We start from the raw sequence: 17,630 nt of genomic DNA, 5'->3' as shown, positions 1-17,630 counted from the left end.
AAACCGTACACCAATGTACAGCAGTGGGTTCATGAATTGACGATGAAGGCTAATAATTATTTAAATCATATATGACAGCAGCTTAGACAATATAAAATGTGGCCTTTAACCAACATCAGTGAACTGTGAACATGGATCTTTATTTTTAAAAGCATTTTAAGGATTTTCTCACGTTCCATCTTTCCCTCACACATGTACTCCTCCAACTGGGATAAGGACATTCCTCCAACCTGGAGATGCCAAACCACCTTTTTCCAGTGGAGCAGCATGGCCTTGGACTTGGAGGTGCTGATTCTCATCCCAGCTGCATCTCACTTGGAAGCAAACCGCCCCAGTGCATGCTGAAGGTCCATGTTCGATGAAGCCAACAGAACAACACCGTCTGCGAATAACAGCGATTGACAGGCAGATTGGTGCAGCGGCAGCAGTAATGTGGTCGATTTACCGGCCCGTTTTGGTAAAGGAGTAGGAGTAGAAAGGAGTAGAGCCACTGCTTCTCCACATCGAGAAAAGTCAGTTGAGGTGGCTCGGGCATCTGTTTCGGATGCCTCCTGGATGCCTATATTGAGGGGTGTTCCAGGCATGTTCCACCAGGAGGAGGCCTCGGGGAAGACCTAGGACACGCTGGAAGGATTGTCTCTCAACTGGCCTGGGAACGTCTCAGGATCCCTGCAGGAGAGCAGGCGGAAGATTCTGGGAAGAGGGAAGTCAGGAGTTCTCTCCTAAGAGTGCTGCCCCTGCGACCCGGCCCCAGAAAAGCGGATGGAAAGGTGATGAAATTTTAAGCATTTAAAAAAAAATGTAGTTCAATACATACTTATTAACATTTTGACTGATTATGTGATCAAAATGACACGTAATCAATTACTTTCCAGCACTAATCATGAAATGAATCATAACTCAGATCCTCCTCTAATCAAAGCCTCATTCTTCTTCAGTAGATGTCATGTGAACATATCAGGTCAACCTGATCCTTCATTATGATTTTTTATTTCAGAATTGTTGATGACTAATCTGTGGACATTGATAAATCCTAATAGTGGTCATGCAAATGCATCGACGTAGTCGATTGACCCAATGCAGCTTTCACAATGAATCATTTTACTCTCTTTAAATAATTACCTTAATCAGTCTGGACTTTTACAAATGGTTTGCCAACACCAACTCTTCTTTCACAGGCTTTTATCTCCCTTTGATTTCCACACCGTTGTGCAACTAAGATAATTAAAAATTCTTCTTGTCATTTTGTCAGCTGAAGGTATGAACGACGGCAGCCTCCACGATAAATTCAAAGGAGAAAAATGAAAGAGGATTAGACAAACAGCGCAAACTGAAAAACAAGATAATGGCAACTTCATTAAATGCCATCATACATTTAGTTTGACTATCAGGGTGAATATCCATGTTTATAGATTCATTAGTATTCTTGTGCTTTCTCTTATTGCCTGAGGTTCTCAAAATCACATCTCATGACAATTAGTGTGTTGAAACCAAACATAAAGATGGTTTCTTTATCATAACTGATTGTTTAAAAAGATAGTTTGACCAAAAATTTAAACTCTGAAACTCTTTCCCCCACAGTCCAAAAACATGCGGTACAGGTTAACTGGGCTAAATTGTCTGTATAGTGTATGAGTGTGTGTGGATGTTTCCCAGAGATGGGTTACGGCTGGAAGGGCATCTGCTGCATAAAACAAAAATGTGCTGGATAAGTTGGTGGTTCATTCCGCTGTGGTGACCCCAGATTAATAAAGGGAAAAGAAAATGAATGAATGAATGTTAGGGTATATAAGTCCCAGCAACCAGCATATTTCAAGACGTCATCTTATGTGTTCAACAGAAGAAAGAAACTCCATAAAAGTTTAAAACCACACGAGGGAGAATAAATGATGTGCTAATTTTCCTTTTTGGGTGAACAAACCCTTTAAGCTGATTAAAGCATTCTTATGTGGATGAATAGGGTCACTAAACTTCAAATCTGGTTGATCTCTTCAAAGAGGCCACCATGTTAAATATGTCATGTGAATTGCATACCATTTAAGTCTTGCTTGATCAAATGATTATACGTACAATTGGCCATTTATATTCAAAGACGCAGTGAGCTCTTCAATTTCAATGTGAGATGAAAAAGCACTTCAGAATAAATCACCACTGCTCATCATCGCCATATATTATACATCAAACCAGACTCACTGAATCAACAGTGATTGCTTGAAGAATGTAATTCAGATCCAATCAGCCCTCATTACTCTGTGTGTAAATCTGATGATGCTGATTGGCTGTCCAAGAGAAAACGTTGAAACAAAAAGAGAGGCTCTTGCTAGGATACTGACACTCAGACCTTTCTTATGAGTGTGTTGACCTCGCAGTCCGATCTCACTCGTGGGCAGGTCAAAGTTCAGAATAATGAGAACTGTTTCAGCAGAGGCAATTCAGGGTGCCAGGAGCTGTCACAATGGCATTAAAGCACACACTCTTAAAAATAAATGTTTTGTTAAGTACTTTAGCAGTCATTCAGAAGGTCATTACTCACACTTAAATTAAATAATTACTTTGTATAGCTTTATTGTACATTAGGAAATACAAAACACATTCCAAGAAGAATAAACGAGGAATTGGACCTTTCTGTGTTTTATCTGTAATATTGTTAATTAAGGATTTTGAGTATGTAATACAAATAATGAGATCAAAATGTATTTTTTTTATGTTTTGGATAGTCGGAATTTAATTTCATTGCATTGATGTAGATATTAACAAGTGAATGATGATAATTGATATGTTACTTTCCTGTGCAATGGAAATAATATTTTGAAGGTGAAGGAAAATAATATATTTTTAGTTGGTGTAAAGGATCTTTTAAAAATATGAAAGACTTTTTTGCACAGTTAAAAAACACATTTTAGCAGGTTCAGTTAAAGGTTGTTTTTGAAACAATGCCACAAAAGACCAGAAAAGACCAGAAAAACCAGAAAAGAGAGCATGTGAGAAGTGGAGATAAAAAGTATAAAGATGTTCTTTAAATTACTGTATTAAATTCTTAAAAAAAGAATGATTCATTTTATTAAATACAATGTCATTAGATAATAATAAATATAATATTTAATTTATTTTATCTAATATTGTAAAACTAAATCCAACACTATTATTATTATTAATTATATTATTATTAATATTATTATTAGTAGTAGTATTAAATGTGATTAAAATTGTGTTTTTTTTATTTTAACAGAACAATTAATAATATAATTGCTATTAATATTATCGAATCATGATAATATGCTGTTATTATTATGGTATGCTGCAAGAATGATGTTATTTACACACTGCATATACAAAACAATTCATGCTTCTTCTTTTTAATTAATATGATTTTTTTCTTAACACCAGCATTTAATCTAAACCAGTGTGAGACACATTTATATTTAGTCATTTAGCAGATGCAGAAGCAGTTTATTCTAAAGCGTCTTATAAATGAGGAAGGCATCAAGTGATTCATCATGAAGAGGCAATGCTCACACAAAGTGCTACAAAGGTTCTGACAAAGTAAAAGCTAGGGTAAAGAGACAATACACTGTTAAAGGTGATAAGTTAACTATTTATAAGCTGAGTAAACCTGTTGCTTTAATAATAATAAGAGATGGTACAGGCAGATAAAAGATACACAAACATACAGGAAGACTATAACTGTTATATAAGAATATAACAATATAAGAATATAACAAACTGGAATTACAAAAACAGTACCTAAGAGACAAATGAGCAGAGTGCAGGTGGATCAGATAAAGTTGTCAGTTTGGCAGATCAGAAGTATAGTATTCGGAAAACAAGAGAGTCTTAAGTAAGGATTTGAATTCAGAGATATTAATAGCAGAGCTGAGTGAGCGTGGTTGAGAGATCCAGAGTTTGGGTGCAATAACACTAAATGATCTGCCCCCCATTGAAGAGAGACTGTAACAAGGGACAGCGAGAAGGCCAGAGTCATCGGAATGTAATGAACGAGTTGGGGTGTGGGGGACAAGGATGTTGTAGAGATAGGAGGGAGCTGGGCTATTTAGGGAACTAAATGCAAGGAGAATTTTGAATTTAATGCGGTATGTAATTGGGAGCCAATTGAGGTCAAGGACAAGATTGGGGTTATATGAGCAGAACGTTTGGTATAAGTGAGTATTCTAGTCACAGAGTTTTGAATATACTGTCATCTGGAGATGAGGCTGGAATGCAAACCAATGAAAAGGGCATTACAATAGTCAATGCGTGAAGAGACAAATGCATGAATGACAGTCCCAGCTTCCTTGCTACTGATGAAGGGACGCAATTGGGAAATGCGACGTAAATGAAGGAATGCAGATCTAATAACAGATTTAATGTGACACTGAAAAGAGAGTGTGGAGTCGAAGATTACACCTATTTTTTTCTAACAGGAGTAGATGTTTTAATGTGCGAGCCAGCAATCTCACAGGAGTAACTGGTAAATATTGAAACTGAAAAATATTGAAATATTGAAAAAAAATATTGAATATTGCTGGTAAGCGCTGGGATGCCAATTAAAAATCATCTTACTTTTGTCCATGTTGAGTTTTAGAGAATTTGAGGTAAACCAATCTTTAATGTCCTTAACACAAGCAGAGATTTTATCAATTTGGGCGGATGAAGTAGGTGTACAGACAGAATAAAGTTGAATTTCGTCTGCATAAAAGTGATAGTTGAGACCATGACATTGTAAAATCAGACCAAGTGGGACTAGGTATATTGAGAATAATAGTGGGCCTAGAACAGATCCCTGGGGAACACCTCGCTTCAGGGGGACAGTAGGTGACCGAAAATCCTTAACAGATATGAAGAATTGTCTATCTGAGAGATATGAAGAAAACCAAGAGAGACCAGTACCAGAAATACTCAGATCGGAGAGACGGGAGATAAGGAAATCCTGAGAGACTGTATTAAAGGCAGAGCTGAGATTGAGTAGCAGTGATATAGACAAGGAGCCAGAATCACCAGAAAACAGTAGATCATTGGACACGAAGTTGTGCATTATGCTCTGCCAGGAAGGGTCTGATCTTTCTAATGTTATAGTGCAAACCTGCATGATCATGTTGTTTACATCATGATCCTTGACCGACGGGTCATTTAAAATAGCAAGATGATCCTAACTGATTTAGAAGGGATAATTGTTGGTGTAATCTTAATGTTCAAAGAGGCAGGGAAGACAAGAAGCTCTGTTTTTGCCAGATTAAGCTGTATACGCTGTAGACACCGAAAGCTCTTGTTTCAGTGTGTTGAACAATGCTCAAAGCTTTAAATACACTCAGACAGATGAGTCAAAATGTTCATCTACAGATGATGAGGGTGGTGGAGGGATGCATTTGAAGTGGGTGGCTATGTAATATAGGAGTTTTTTAGACATTTTTTTATTCAGTTGACTGTAAGAATAATTTGCTTCATTAACTACATAGATTATTTATGTAATTTGCTTTCTGCTATGCCATATGTATTAGGTTACATTTGAATGAGTAATTGTGAAAGGCTCATCACCCATATGTGTATGAATATAAGATCGAATACAGTGAGTTGCCCTTTCATCACAGCTGATTTTTTTTTAGATATGTATAATGTTCAGAAAATGCAACATGTAAAACATAACTTTTGAAAAAAAGTTTTCAATTGAAATAAAAGCTCCTTTTTAACACAAGCAGCAACTCAACAAGCAACAGGAATAAATAACCTTGCAGTTCAGTCAGTGTAGTATAATGTAAACAACTGACATAGCAGCATGAATAAATAAGTTACGTGAAGAATATTTTACAGTGCCATAGTAATATTAGGCAGATCATACAAAAAAATCTAATTTCTTATTTGGAACTGCCTGTTTTTATTATTAACAATAACCCCCCTCCCCCTCCCCCCATTTTATGCCCAATACAAAATGTGCCACTTACTGTATGTCCAGTAAATTTTCCAGCCAGATATTGTCACCACCCAGCAGGCACAGGAGGTCAACATGACGTTGTACCCCATCGTTGTGGGATGTTGGATTTTGTTTGGAAATGAAAATCGTGTTGATGTCAGAACCCAAGGTCAGGTCAATGTCAATATCCAACATAGAACATGCATTGCATTTTGGTTGCTTTCTAACGCAAACTAAAAACATCAAAATAAATTTTTTAATTCATTTTCTTTTCGGCTCAGTCCCTTTATTAATCCAGGGTCGCCACAGCGGTATGAACCACCAACTTATCCGGCACGTTTTTACGCAGCGGATTCCCTTCCAGCTGCAACCCATCACTGGGAAAAAAACAACAAAATATCAATGTTTATTGATGTTACAGCTTGACCCTTTGTGGACATTACCAATATGACATCTTTCAGACGTTGGATTTCGGTTGCCATACCAGACACACAAATGTCAGTATTTGACGTCAATAAGACGTTGGTTTAACATGTTGGCTTGATGTTAAATTTTGGTCACTTACTTTCCAACAGAACCTAAAATCAACAAAATATCAGTCATTTCACGTCGTTATTGCACATCAAAATAACATTGTCCTTAGACACTGCCATCCTAAATCTAACCTAATATTAATGTCTTATGCTGTGTATCTGCTGGGCATCCACTTGAAATCAAAAATCTAAATAAAAACTGTCCATAGAGATTTACAATTTTAATTCCGTCTTAGACTTTAGTTCAGTATCTAGTTCTTACAATGTGATATTTTAGCCTCTAATGCTTAAAAAATTGGAACTCCTGTGACGTTAACTGTTCTCGGTTTGCATGTTGTTTTTAATATTCAAGGCGCTTCCTTCTGCTTTCTCTTTAATCAGTTTCTTTTCCTGTTTTGAATTTCGGTAAGCTGACTTGATTCGATTGGACCTGGATAAAAAGTTTTGTACGTTACAGTCAGCTCAATTTTCGGAGACCGGAAGTGCCCAGGTGTTCCGGCGCTGCCATTCTGTGAACAACAGTCAAACAAATTACTCTTTTATACCGGGGTTTGTGCCAACATTCTGTGCTGAAGCACCAACATGAATATATAGCCTACGGAGTGACTTACTGTACATTTATTACGGAGTGACTTACTGTACATTTATTATTCTGGCGTCGTTTGGATGCGTGTCCATGTCTAATGGAACCATACCGCCAACATAACATAAGCTGTTTAATTTTAGTGGTGCTTTGTGGAACATTAACTTGACCATGGACTTAAATATGTAAGATTCTCTGTGGTGTAAAAAGCATCGCTTACCGAGACAGTACAGTGGGCGCACGACTACACGCGGGGGTGGAGCGCGCGTAGAGCTATATGTGTGCGCGCGCTTGAGAGACCGCAGCAGTTTTCATACAGACACAGCTCTTGCATTATAGATCATTCTCCTCATAAAAACACCAGGAGACGCGTGTCAACGTGAGTAAACAGTTTTTCTTCCTTTTTTTTTTTTTTTTGAAGTACCATAATACCGTTTTATCCGAGCTTCAATAAATAAATAGCTGTAATAATGGGATTTGTTATGGTTTAACGGAGATTTGTTTTAATAGGTAATTTGTTGATTTCTATTGGTAGCATGTTTAACACTACTAAATCCTAATAGAAAATTACAAAACACACTTACAACTATTCAAATGTAGTTGTACTTGTTAATTTACTTGTTAAAAATATGGTACGTAATGTGTTAAATTGTATTTGTAATGGAAACCATTAGAACTTGATCATGGTTTGTGTGGATTTTATTTTCTCAGCATGAATTGATTGTTTTATATTCTTTAATTTTTCAGTAAATAACTTATAAATATACTTTCAAAATTTATATTTGTTACATGCACAGTTAAATAGTGTAATCCAGGCTGTGGAATTATTTAAATTATATATATTTTATTTATGATGCAACTATGATTATGGTATATTTAGTGTCAGTGATGATTTTGTAGCATATTAAATGAATGGTCACACTTCATAATACAGTAAGGTTTCATTAATTCATTTTATTAGCATTTACTATCATGAACTATAAACAGCACTTGTAGTTCATTTATTAATAATAGATCAACATTTACTAATACATTATTACAATTGTTCATGCTCAAATTCATGCTTGTTAACAATAATGCACTTTGAGTTGATGAACTAACAACAAACAACTGTATTTTTATTAACTAATTTTAACTAACATGAACAAAAATAAACGTATTGTTTTTTTTTTGTGTTAGTAAATACATTAACATTATCTAATACAACCTTATTAAAAAGTGTTAACAAATGAATAAAATAGGCTCTGTTTGCACACTTTGTTGTACACAAAATCAGAATGAGGCATTTGTGCTTCACACCTGCTTGTGAGAATTATGTCAGGCAGCGGCCACAGATTGTGATTTATAACACCACTTATATCCTTGTCAAATTTTAATACACAAAGGGGTAACTTTCATAATGCAAAACCCCTGTCATATAGCATTAGGAGTGTCTGAATACTGTTCAGCTGTGTCTGACAAATCCACTAAATGTAAATGTGCTTCATTGAATACAGAGGCAGACGGTCACCTGAATATTGACATTCTGTCAGAGGGCTTGTGAGTAATGTCTTTGAGCTTAGTGAAGGTCACGCTGTCCTGTTCGCACTGATGAGTTACAGTGAAGCTGTACATAATTCATTATATATACATTTTTATAGAAATATATATACACAACTCTGGGAAAAAAAAACTCTGGGACAACTTAAAAATGGTCTGAAACTACAATTGGTATACTGTATGTATTTGAGTAAGACTAACTTTGTTTCATGCCATAAACAAGGGATGACATTTCATCTAAATAGGAAATGATAATAATGTCATTTTGAGCAGTTTTGGATCAATATGTAGTATTAGAATAATATTTGGTTGAGTAACACAGATTTTCAAGTCTCAACAAAAGAAAATGTTAGTTAGTCTGAGTAATTAATTGCAATTTTCTGTAAAAAAAAAAAAGAAAAAAAAAAGCATGCCTTTCTTTATTTATTCCTTTTTTTCTGCTTAGTCCCTTTATTAATCTGAGGTCACCACAGCGAAATGAATCGCCAGTGTTATCTGACTTTTATAGAATAAAACAAAAGTTTAGATGCAAAAACTGCCTGAATTTGTCTAAAATCAGCATTTTTTAAGCCTCCTTTGTTTATGTTCTTTTAATGGCAACTAAAAAAATACTCATTGCCATAAACATAAAATTACTGAAGCTACATACAAGAGCCTTAAAAAACTAATCACCTTAGAAGAACATTTTAGATGACATTTAGAGGTTTTTACATGTGAACTTTCCAAATATTGCATTTTCCAAAATATCCAAACCTATATCCGGTAATTTCAGAAAAGCTAACAAATTATTTATTTATTTAGTTATTTTTAGATATTGAGTTATATTTTTAAGTATTGAATTAAATTTGATTGACAGCATGTTTCTGTGTGGGTACACGTGCATGAATGCATTTTTCATGTCTTTAAATATATGCACACTTTTTGAGGGAACCGTTGACTGTTAAAACAGATAAGAAACACAGTCAGAAACAATCTGGATGGATGAGGGCTGCTCACATGGATTCAGTTTTTCATAACAAGCTCCCCACAGGATGTGACTTCTGACCTAATGTTCAATGTCACTTCTGACAACCTGAAATAGAGGCATCTGGGGTCAGAGATGGATGGTTTTCTGTCTCAATCAGGGCACTTTCCTGTGCATATGTACACACATCAGCCTCATTGGAATTACGTGCCTTGGCCTACATTTTTGCGAAACCTAAAATACATTGCTCAGGGTACATATTGTTGCACGATTCAGATGACAAAACCACTAGAGCAGTGGGGCTCAAACTTTTTTTTTTCAAGGGCCAAAATCTAAGCTTGATTAGCCGCGTTTCCACTATCGCGCCTAAAGCGAGCGAGCCAGGGCGAGCCAAGGCCAGTGGCGTTTCCACTGTCACTTCCGGGGCCTAATCGGGCCAAAGCGGGGCTTTCTTGGGGCCAGCGGCCGGCCTTTTTCGGCCCGCCGAATACCTTGGGCCAAAGAGGGCCAGCCGGGGCTTTTGGACGGAGTGAAAGGAGAGGCGGGCACAGTTTTCCGATCGCACTCGAGTACATGCGCCAAACACATAAACAAACAAATAAATAAATAAGGGAAAGAAAACATCTGGAACAAATTATAGTCTGGGGTCTTTTTTGCATATGATCGCCCTTATGTTTCTCTTTTAAATGTAGGTTGTTGCATAAAATGATCTTTCTTTGCTGCATCTTTGATGTTTCAATAACGCATAATAATCTTTACACCATATTAAAGACACAGCAGACAGTAAAGGTTTTCAAGAGGTTTTGTCAAGTTTAATAAGTGTGTTTTTGCGCGTTTAGATGCCTGTGTATGTGTGTGAGACCGAGGAAAAGAGCGCTCCATTCATAGCTCTGTTGATACCGCGAGCGGCTTTTTTCTTTTATTTTTATTGTATTATTTTATTTTGGTGATAATACACTATATGAATACAACAGTAATACATTAAACTTTACAAATTTCATGTCCACTTTTGTAGGCTCAAAACAATAGTGTCATATCTAGATAAAATAGCCCTATATTGAAATAATTTAAAGAATTACAAATATTAGATAGGCCTATAATAAAATCACATTAAATAAATAAACCAATATAAAACTAACAAAAGCTAGGTACTATATCAAACTGTTTCAAATTTATATTAAACTTTAATTTTTCAAAAGCCTCCTTGAAAAGAAGATTTTAGATATTTTCTAAATAAATAAATAAATAAACACCGGAGAATGTTTTAAATATTATTTATAAAGTATTTGGATACGATTAAATTAATCAAATCATGCAAACAGAGCATTTTCGGGGTGAGTGAACGCAGAAACTAGGCGACCTTTTTTCTGTCTGCAGCTGCGCAGCACTTTTTTGACGGGGAAAACCGCAAGTTCAAATTGTGTTCTGTGTCCTCAAACAAGTGTGTGTGTTTTTATATGACATGGTAAAATTAAAAAAGGAAATTTTAAATACATAAAGAGCTTTATTAGTGCATAGCTGCTGAGCGCAACGAAATATAGGCTATATTTTATTACGTGCTGCTCTTATGTGCTGAAACACTGAACACTTTACTTAAGATTTAACAACATATTTATATAAAGGGAATCACCTGTCATAAAGTCTATAAGGAAAAGTTCATGTTTCAGTTCTCTCCAGAGCATTTGGGATTCATGTTGAACAGATTCTGCCTAGAGGATGTTATAAAATACATTTTATATCGAGTTATTAACGGAGAATTTTATATATGTGGTGTTATATTATGGATGTGTGCGCTCCCTGCACTGGGTCCCTCCGTTGGTGGCCACTGGATTTCGATGCCAATAGTCGGTCGGCGAGTAAATTAATATGATGAATGAAAACACACAGGCATGTGCGTATAGACATGAGTTGTACTGCTGTACAGTAACGTGTCATTTGTTTGTTTTGGTTGTCCTAATTTTAATAGTTTCGTGATTATGTGCTTTATCTGCATGATTCTCGCTGAAGTGGGCGGTTTGAGTGACGTTCGATTCGGGAGATGGTCAGGGGGCGGGGTTTGCGTGACGCGCTGCGAGCTACTAGCCCCACAGTGGAAACGTGATATGATTACGGCCTACTGCTCAACCTCCCGGGCGATTGGCCCGGCATGGCCCGATTTAAGCCCTGGCTCGCACTGGCCTGATAGTGGAAATGCGGCTATTGAGAGCTGTGGACCATAAAGGTGGAACAGATCACAGTTGATTCGTGATTCACAACCCACAGTTCGGAACACGTGACCCGTGCATTAGTACATTTACTTGTAGATTAATCCCGAACTTGTAACAAGTGCAGAGAGGTCACCTCTCGTGTCATTAAAATAACATGGAATCATCTAGGCTTTCCTGTAAAATATGATGAGAAAGAAGTTGTGGTACTGTAGGTTATTCGGGATGTGGTGGGTTTCTTTTTTATCACTTCTAGTTTAGCCTGCATAAATGAATTCCATGTAAATTGCACGATTAATCATTAAAAGATCAGGATCTCAACACCCACACAACATAAATTATAAATGATGGTGATTTGCATATGTTTATCAATCATAAGAAATTCAGTCTTTAGTCTTTTGAGATAGTTATGAAATTCCAAACAGACTAATAACACAGCAGTACTTGGATATCCGTTTATAGTTAAAATATAACCACCGATGTTTATGGTAAAAATTGATATCACCATCATATGCATTTAACAATGCTCAAAAATGAAAGTTGTACGCAGAAATTACATCATTTAACCAATAGGTGACCAACCAGCCTTCAAAAAGATTCCACTGAATAATTATTTTAAAATGATCCATCTAGAACTCATAAAAGATGAGTTTTTATGAGTGAACAACTGACTCATTTATTAAAATTGAGACTAAATGTACATTTAAATATACATTTTATACTAATATTATGGTGGCCAAGATAGCTTAACGTGTTGCATTTTAAGAAAGCACATGCAATTACAAAAACCACCAGCAAATAAAGAAACGATCTTCATCAACAGCACACGTTTTCCAAATTCTCACAACACAAACAACTGAAGAAACACGCAGCAATTAGTCATGAGTCACGACACTTGCAAATATCCACGTAACACAAAGGAAATGTTTCAAGGGGACCCAAAACCATCATGGACCCTGCTGAGAAAAACAACTCACCTTTCAAAGACCACCACTTCACTGAGCAACAGTTATGGCATAAAAACACAACCAGATCTCAGCGTGGTCCATCATGGTTTTGGGTCCCCTTGAAACATTTCCGTTGTGTTAAGCAGATATTTGCAAGTGTCATGACTAATTGCTGCGTGTTTCTTCAGTTGTTTGTGTGGTGAGAATATGCAACACGTGTGGTGTCACATTGGTGAAGATAGTTTATTTATTTGCTGGTGTTTTTTGTAATTGCATGTTCTTTCTTAAATTGTAGTGCATTAAGCTCTCGGCCACCAAAAAATATACACTTTATACATTTAGCGTTATCGGCAACAGTAGTAAGAACAGTGAATTTTTCACAGTACTGAATGATTTACAATTTAATTTTATCAAGCTGATTATTTGTTTTTCAATAAAATTAAAGGTTCTAAGTTCTGTTTGTTAAAAACAAAAGTGTCTTTTAGTACTGTTTTTATAATAAATGGAAAGCAAATTACATTTGTCTCCTCCCCTTTTTGGCTGATCTTAAAAATGGTATGATCTATGACTAAAAAACCATAATGTGATCTGAACTGAGATTTGTGATCCATTACACCACTAGTTTTTCCGAAGGTAAATATAGCAAACTGTAGTTCAGTAAAGTTGCCATGGGTAAATTCCTAATTTTATAATATTAAAAAAATTTACACTTACTGTAATTCATTCTACTTTTTTTGAAAATGTATAATATTCTAATGAACTTATTACAATAAAACCATAACAAATTCAATTTATAAAACAATAGTGTTCAATGCTGAAAACACTAGTCATGCTGCTTTGTGACAGTATGTAAATTAAAAAATCTGATTCATTTATACCATTTAATTAAAACATTTAATTTCAGTTTGCTGTTTTGTAACTCAACAATAAAAAAACAAACAAAAGGTTGCATAAAATTACAAATGAGAATCTCTATAGGCTTTCCCAACCCTTCCCCATAATTCAAAATCAAATCAAAAATCAACATACCAACGGCCAACATTGGTCGCGGTCCCTAGTTTAAGCATCTCTGCATTAGAGGGTCTGTAATATGTTACTTAGGGTGCAGTTTTGTAAAAATTATACATTTTTGTTGTACATTTCAGATGCAACCACTGACCTACAACCTTCATTTTATCTAAACTACAGTCAAATCTATATTTAGGAACTGACATTAAAGCGTGCAGTAATCAATGAACATCTTAAACTAGCATCTTTAACACCGCCAAAGCACGATAAATCAATATGAAATCTATAAACTCTTGACTAGTATGGATTTGCTTTGATTCACCCACTGTTTTGAGTCCAATAAGCTGCGATTAAATGGATTAGGAAGATGGAAAACAGCATGTATTCAGAAGAGATTAAAAAAGAGCTTCATTTTAAGATGAAGAGGATTTAAACGAGAAGACGTGACAGGATGCTCAGAACAAAACAATGAGAAACCGCAGTTCAGGTGCTTGTGATAAAAACTTATCTTATTCATTGCATTGTTGAAATAACCAATTCATATTTTTAGTTCAATTTTACAAAAAAAGCATAATCTCGCTGTATAAAGCGTGCTGCACAGCTCATCAGGTGGGTTCATTGTCTGTATTAGAGTTTCTCTAACATTTCATCATGTTCATGTGTATCTTTGTGGTGGCTTCTAGACAGCGTGAGGTCATTGAATAGTACTATTCTCACTCTGCATGTTCCATCTCAGAATAGATGGAGATGATTCACAGATGTATCTACAGTATGATTAATCTAGTCCTTGACCAAACACGATCTCTTCTGTGTTTATCCATTTCTCCCTATCAAATTGATAATATTGTTGAGTGTGCTTCACAGAGTGTGATCAAGCAAGTCTGGTCTACAGACACATAATAATGATTGTTTAAACTATTCTGAAAATGGGCTTAGGGGAGAATTCAGTTTCTTTCTTCTACAAAAAGCATAACTCAAATTCATTAATTTTTTAGGCAAATATTTGGAAAGCTTTAGGGATCTGGACAGATTTTTTGCCAGATCAATTCATTCAATCAGAATTAAATGGTTTCTTTAATAAGTGACTGTGAATTAATGATATGTGTATAACGCTTAGAATTAGTGTGGTACTGTACATAGTTTCTTAGATGGCATCAATGGTTTATAAAGAACATTTAATGTGAAAATGGATTATTGGATTAATAAACATAATTTTATGTAAGATATGTATAAATGGTAGACCAATAGCCACATTGGCCACCTTTATATTTAAGTCCAGTAGGTTGCCACTCTGTGTAACTTCCTGTATTCCAGGGCCAATCTGCCAAGTTGAATGATCTACAATAAGGCTCCAAGCAGGATTTGATCTGCTTAATTTTAATCTGTAAACCCTACAATGATGGACTGTCATCCACCAATAGATAGTTAAAGCAACAAAAAAAATGCATTAATAGGAAGGATGTTTGCATATCCACCTCAATGATGCAGGGCACATACTGTTCTTGACTCTGTGTTGACCTCCATTGTACTGCCTGTAGTCATGCAAGTGTGAAGAGACCAACAGAAGTGACTGGAATGATTCATTATGTTTAAGGGATTTCCTAGGTTCCCTAGGAAGGTCTTAATGTTTCCTTTTTCCAAAGTGAAGGGCAGAAATTGTTGTCAGAGGTGCTGCCTGTATCTTCAGCATAAGGTGTCAATATGTAATGAGGTTTTGTAAGTGATTTGTTTTTAAAATGTGTGCTAAAAAGATCTGACTAAAGCCTTAGTACTGCACACAGCCGAATGAATAATAGACATTGGCTGTGGTCAGATGTCCAAATTGTGTTAAGGTGCAATTCTGAGGAAAAAGTATTCTTTGTGATTTGTTTTTTATGTAAGAAATAAAATCATTATAGTATGATCCATGCAATCTAGAGATGGAAAGTACAAAATAGAAGATTTGAAACTTTTACAAAATTACAAGTAGGGCTGTTGTGATGATACAATTTGGCTGATGATTAGTTGTCTAAAAATAATTGTGATTTTTGTAATTAACTGCCTATTTTTGTGCAATGATGATTTATTGTTTATTTTGGGGCACATGCGGACTCTCACAAATTTAAAAAGTGAAAGGCACTCTGAATTGTGGTTATTGTCTCCCTTGTGGCTAATAAAGGAATTGCAACAACCAATATCTTCTGAATTAATAATGAAAAAAATGAAAAAAATATATATAATATAAATAGTATAAAAATATATATATACATATATATATATATATATATATATATACATACACACACACATAATAAATATAATATAAAACTAATAACCGCAACTATATGGTCATTTATTAATTATGACAAGCTTATTTACAAGATAGATTTTTAGGGGGGCAGGGAGAAAGTCAGGATTGTGAGAAAAAGGTGCATTAACCTTTTCCATCAATTGTCAAACTATTAAATCAGTACATTTATTTTGCCCCATCTTTACATATAAATATCAGAACAATAGATTTGTTAATTATATCTGAATGTGAATGATTTTTGTCAGTTAAGTCAAATTAATCAATATTTATCACACTTTTTATGTCTTCTAAAATTTACAAGAGGATGGATCTATGCCATCTTGTTTTTATACAGCTTTACAGGCCCATAGCCAGAGGAAGTTTGGGTAGTTCGACAGACACACCCCACTCTGACAAAGTCCAGAATTTGGTCTCTACATGAACTCATTTGTCCCATCTTTGAAAGTATGTCATCATAAATTGTAAAAATAACTGTTAGAAAAATACTTCAAGACGCATTTAATTTTTAATTATTCAAATGTACAAATTCTGAGTGAGGAAATGAGCTGGCCAGTTTGTTACTTACCTACAGGCTACAGTTTTTTTAAATGTGTTTTAGATGGTTTTTAATACATTTTAACAGATTCCTAATTTTTTTTAATGATGCATGATGATAATAAATTTGCATTGTAAAAATCAGTGTACTGAAGTACTTTTCTTTCTTCTTCATAATTTTTTTTATTTAAAATTTCAATCTCATGATATTATTTGTAAAACTATAATAACTTAGCTTAAACGTTCATTTTCTAAATAAACACTCTGTGGTAAAATACCATGGTAAGCACTTGTAGAATTGTAGAAAAAAATGTAGTCGCATTAAAAAAATGTGCCTATGATCACCATCCGACAAGCTAATGCAGCAAAGATTAGTGGTTAAAATGTCACTAAATTGAAGCATTTGAACCTCATAATTGAGGAAAATAAGTGCAAAAGCTCCACTTTCAATAAGCTGGCTACGGGCCTGCTTTAAAATCTTTTGAGTGCTACATCGCAAATACAATGTGGTCTCATGTGAGCTATCAAGCAAACTAAGGCCGTACTCACACTATGTGCAGTTGCCTCGAACCGGGCCAAAGCACGCTTATCCCCCCAATCGTCTCCCCCAACGGCCCGCACTCACACTACAATCGGGCCTGGGCACGCTTACGTCGCTCAGCACAGTGGAGATTTCTCTAGTTCTACCAGAAAGACTTTTGGAGGCAGATAAACGTTTGAACATTTCTTGTGAATTGTTTGCGTCAATGAGAGTTTGTTACGGTCCTTTCATAAAGTTCTTTGGCGTAAGTGCAGAACTCTGGATGAGCTGGCAGATCCCGCCTGAAGATGACGGCAGGGCAAAGCCAACCCCCTGAGTGGAGACAAGGCCGACCTGGTGGTGGTGGTGATAGGGAGGATGGAGGGAAACTTCCGCAACGTCACCTGAATACAGCGAAACAGATTGTGTAGATGAGCTCATATACATGCCTTGCTTGGTTGTTATAGGCTGACAAGATAATTATTATAAATGACGTAACACCTCAGTCTTCCTGGTAGAACTACTGCTAAAGCTTTCATTTATATTGTTTCAGTCGTTTGATATGCAGTGGCATGCGGTCAAATATTTTGCCAAACAGTCCTT

At 35.5% G+C, this 17,630-nt stretch overlaps 1 protein-coding gene and 1 long non-coding RNA gene across 3 annotated transcripts in view; one reads left to right on the top strand and one right to left on the bottom strand.

The window, feature by feature from the left end:
* Positions 1–121: 121 nt before the first annotated feature.
* LOC141378222 (uncharacterized) lies at positions 122–7,446 on the bottom strand. 2 transcript variants are annotated; one of them, XR_012392179.1, is made up of 4 exons: positions 7,242–7,446; positions 6,889–6,947; positions 1,123–1,275; positions 122–737 (listed from the first exon to the last, which is right to left on the bottom strand). It is a non-coding gene; the product is annotated as an uncharacterized lncRNA (long non-coding RNA). The 2 variants fall into 2 exon arrangements; XR_012392180.1 differs by having other exon boundaries at positions 124–737; positions 7,050–7,306.
* The window catches only part of mc5rb (melanocortin 5b receptor), a 16,186-nt gene continuing 5,458 nt past the window's right edge, over positions 6,903–17,630 (top strand). The window contains exon 1 of the mRNA XM_005158169.6: positions 6,903–7,400. The gene's annotated coding sequence lies outside the window, so the exon portion shown is untranslated. The remainder of the gene's footprint in view (positions 7,401–17,630) is intronic.

Source organism: Danio rerio, chromosome 16 (genome assembly GCF_049306965.1).
Source record: "Danio rerio strain Tuebingen ecotype United States chromosome 16, GRCz12tu, whole genome shotgun sequence".
Taxonomy (NCBI): Eukaryota; Metazoa; Chordata; class Actinopteri; order Cypriniformes; family Danionidae; genus Danio; species Danio rerio.
The sequence above is the reverse complement of the archived record's forward strand: the minus strand, read 5'-3'. Positions and strand labels throughout refer to the sequence as shown.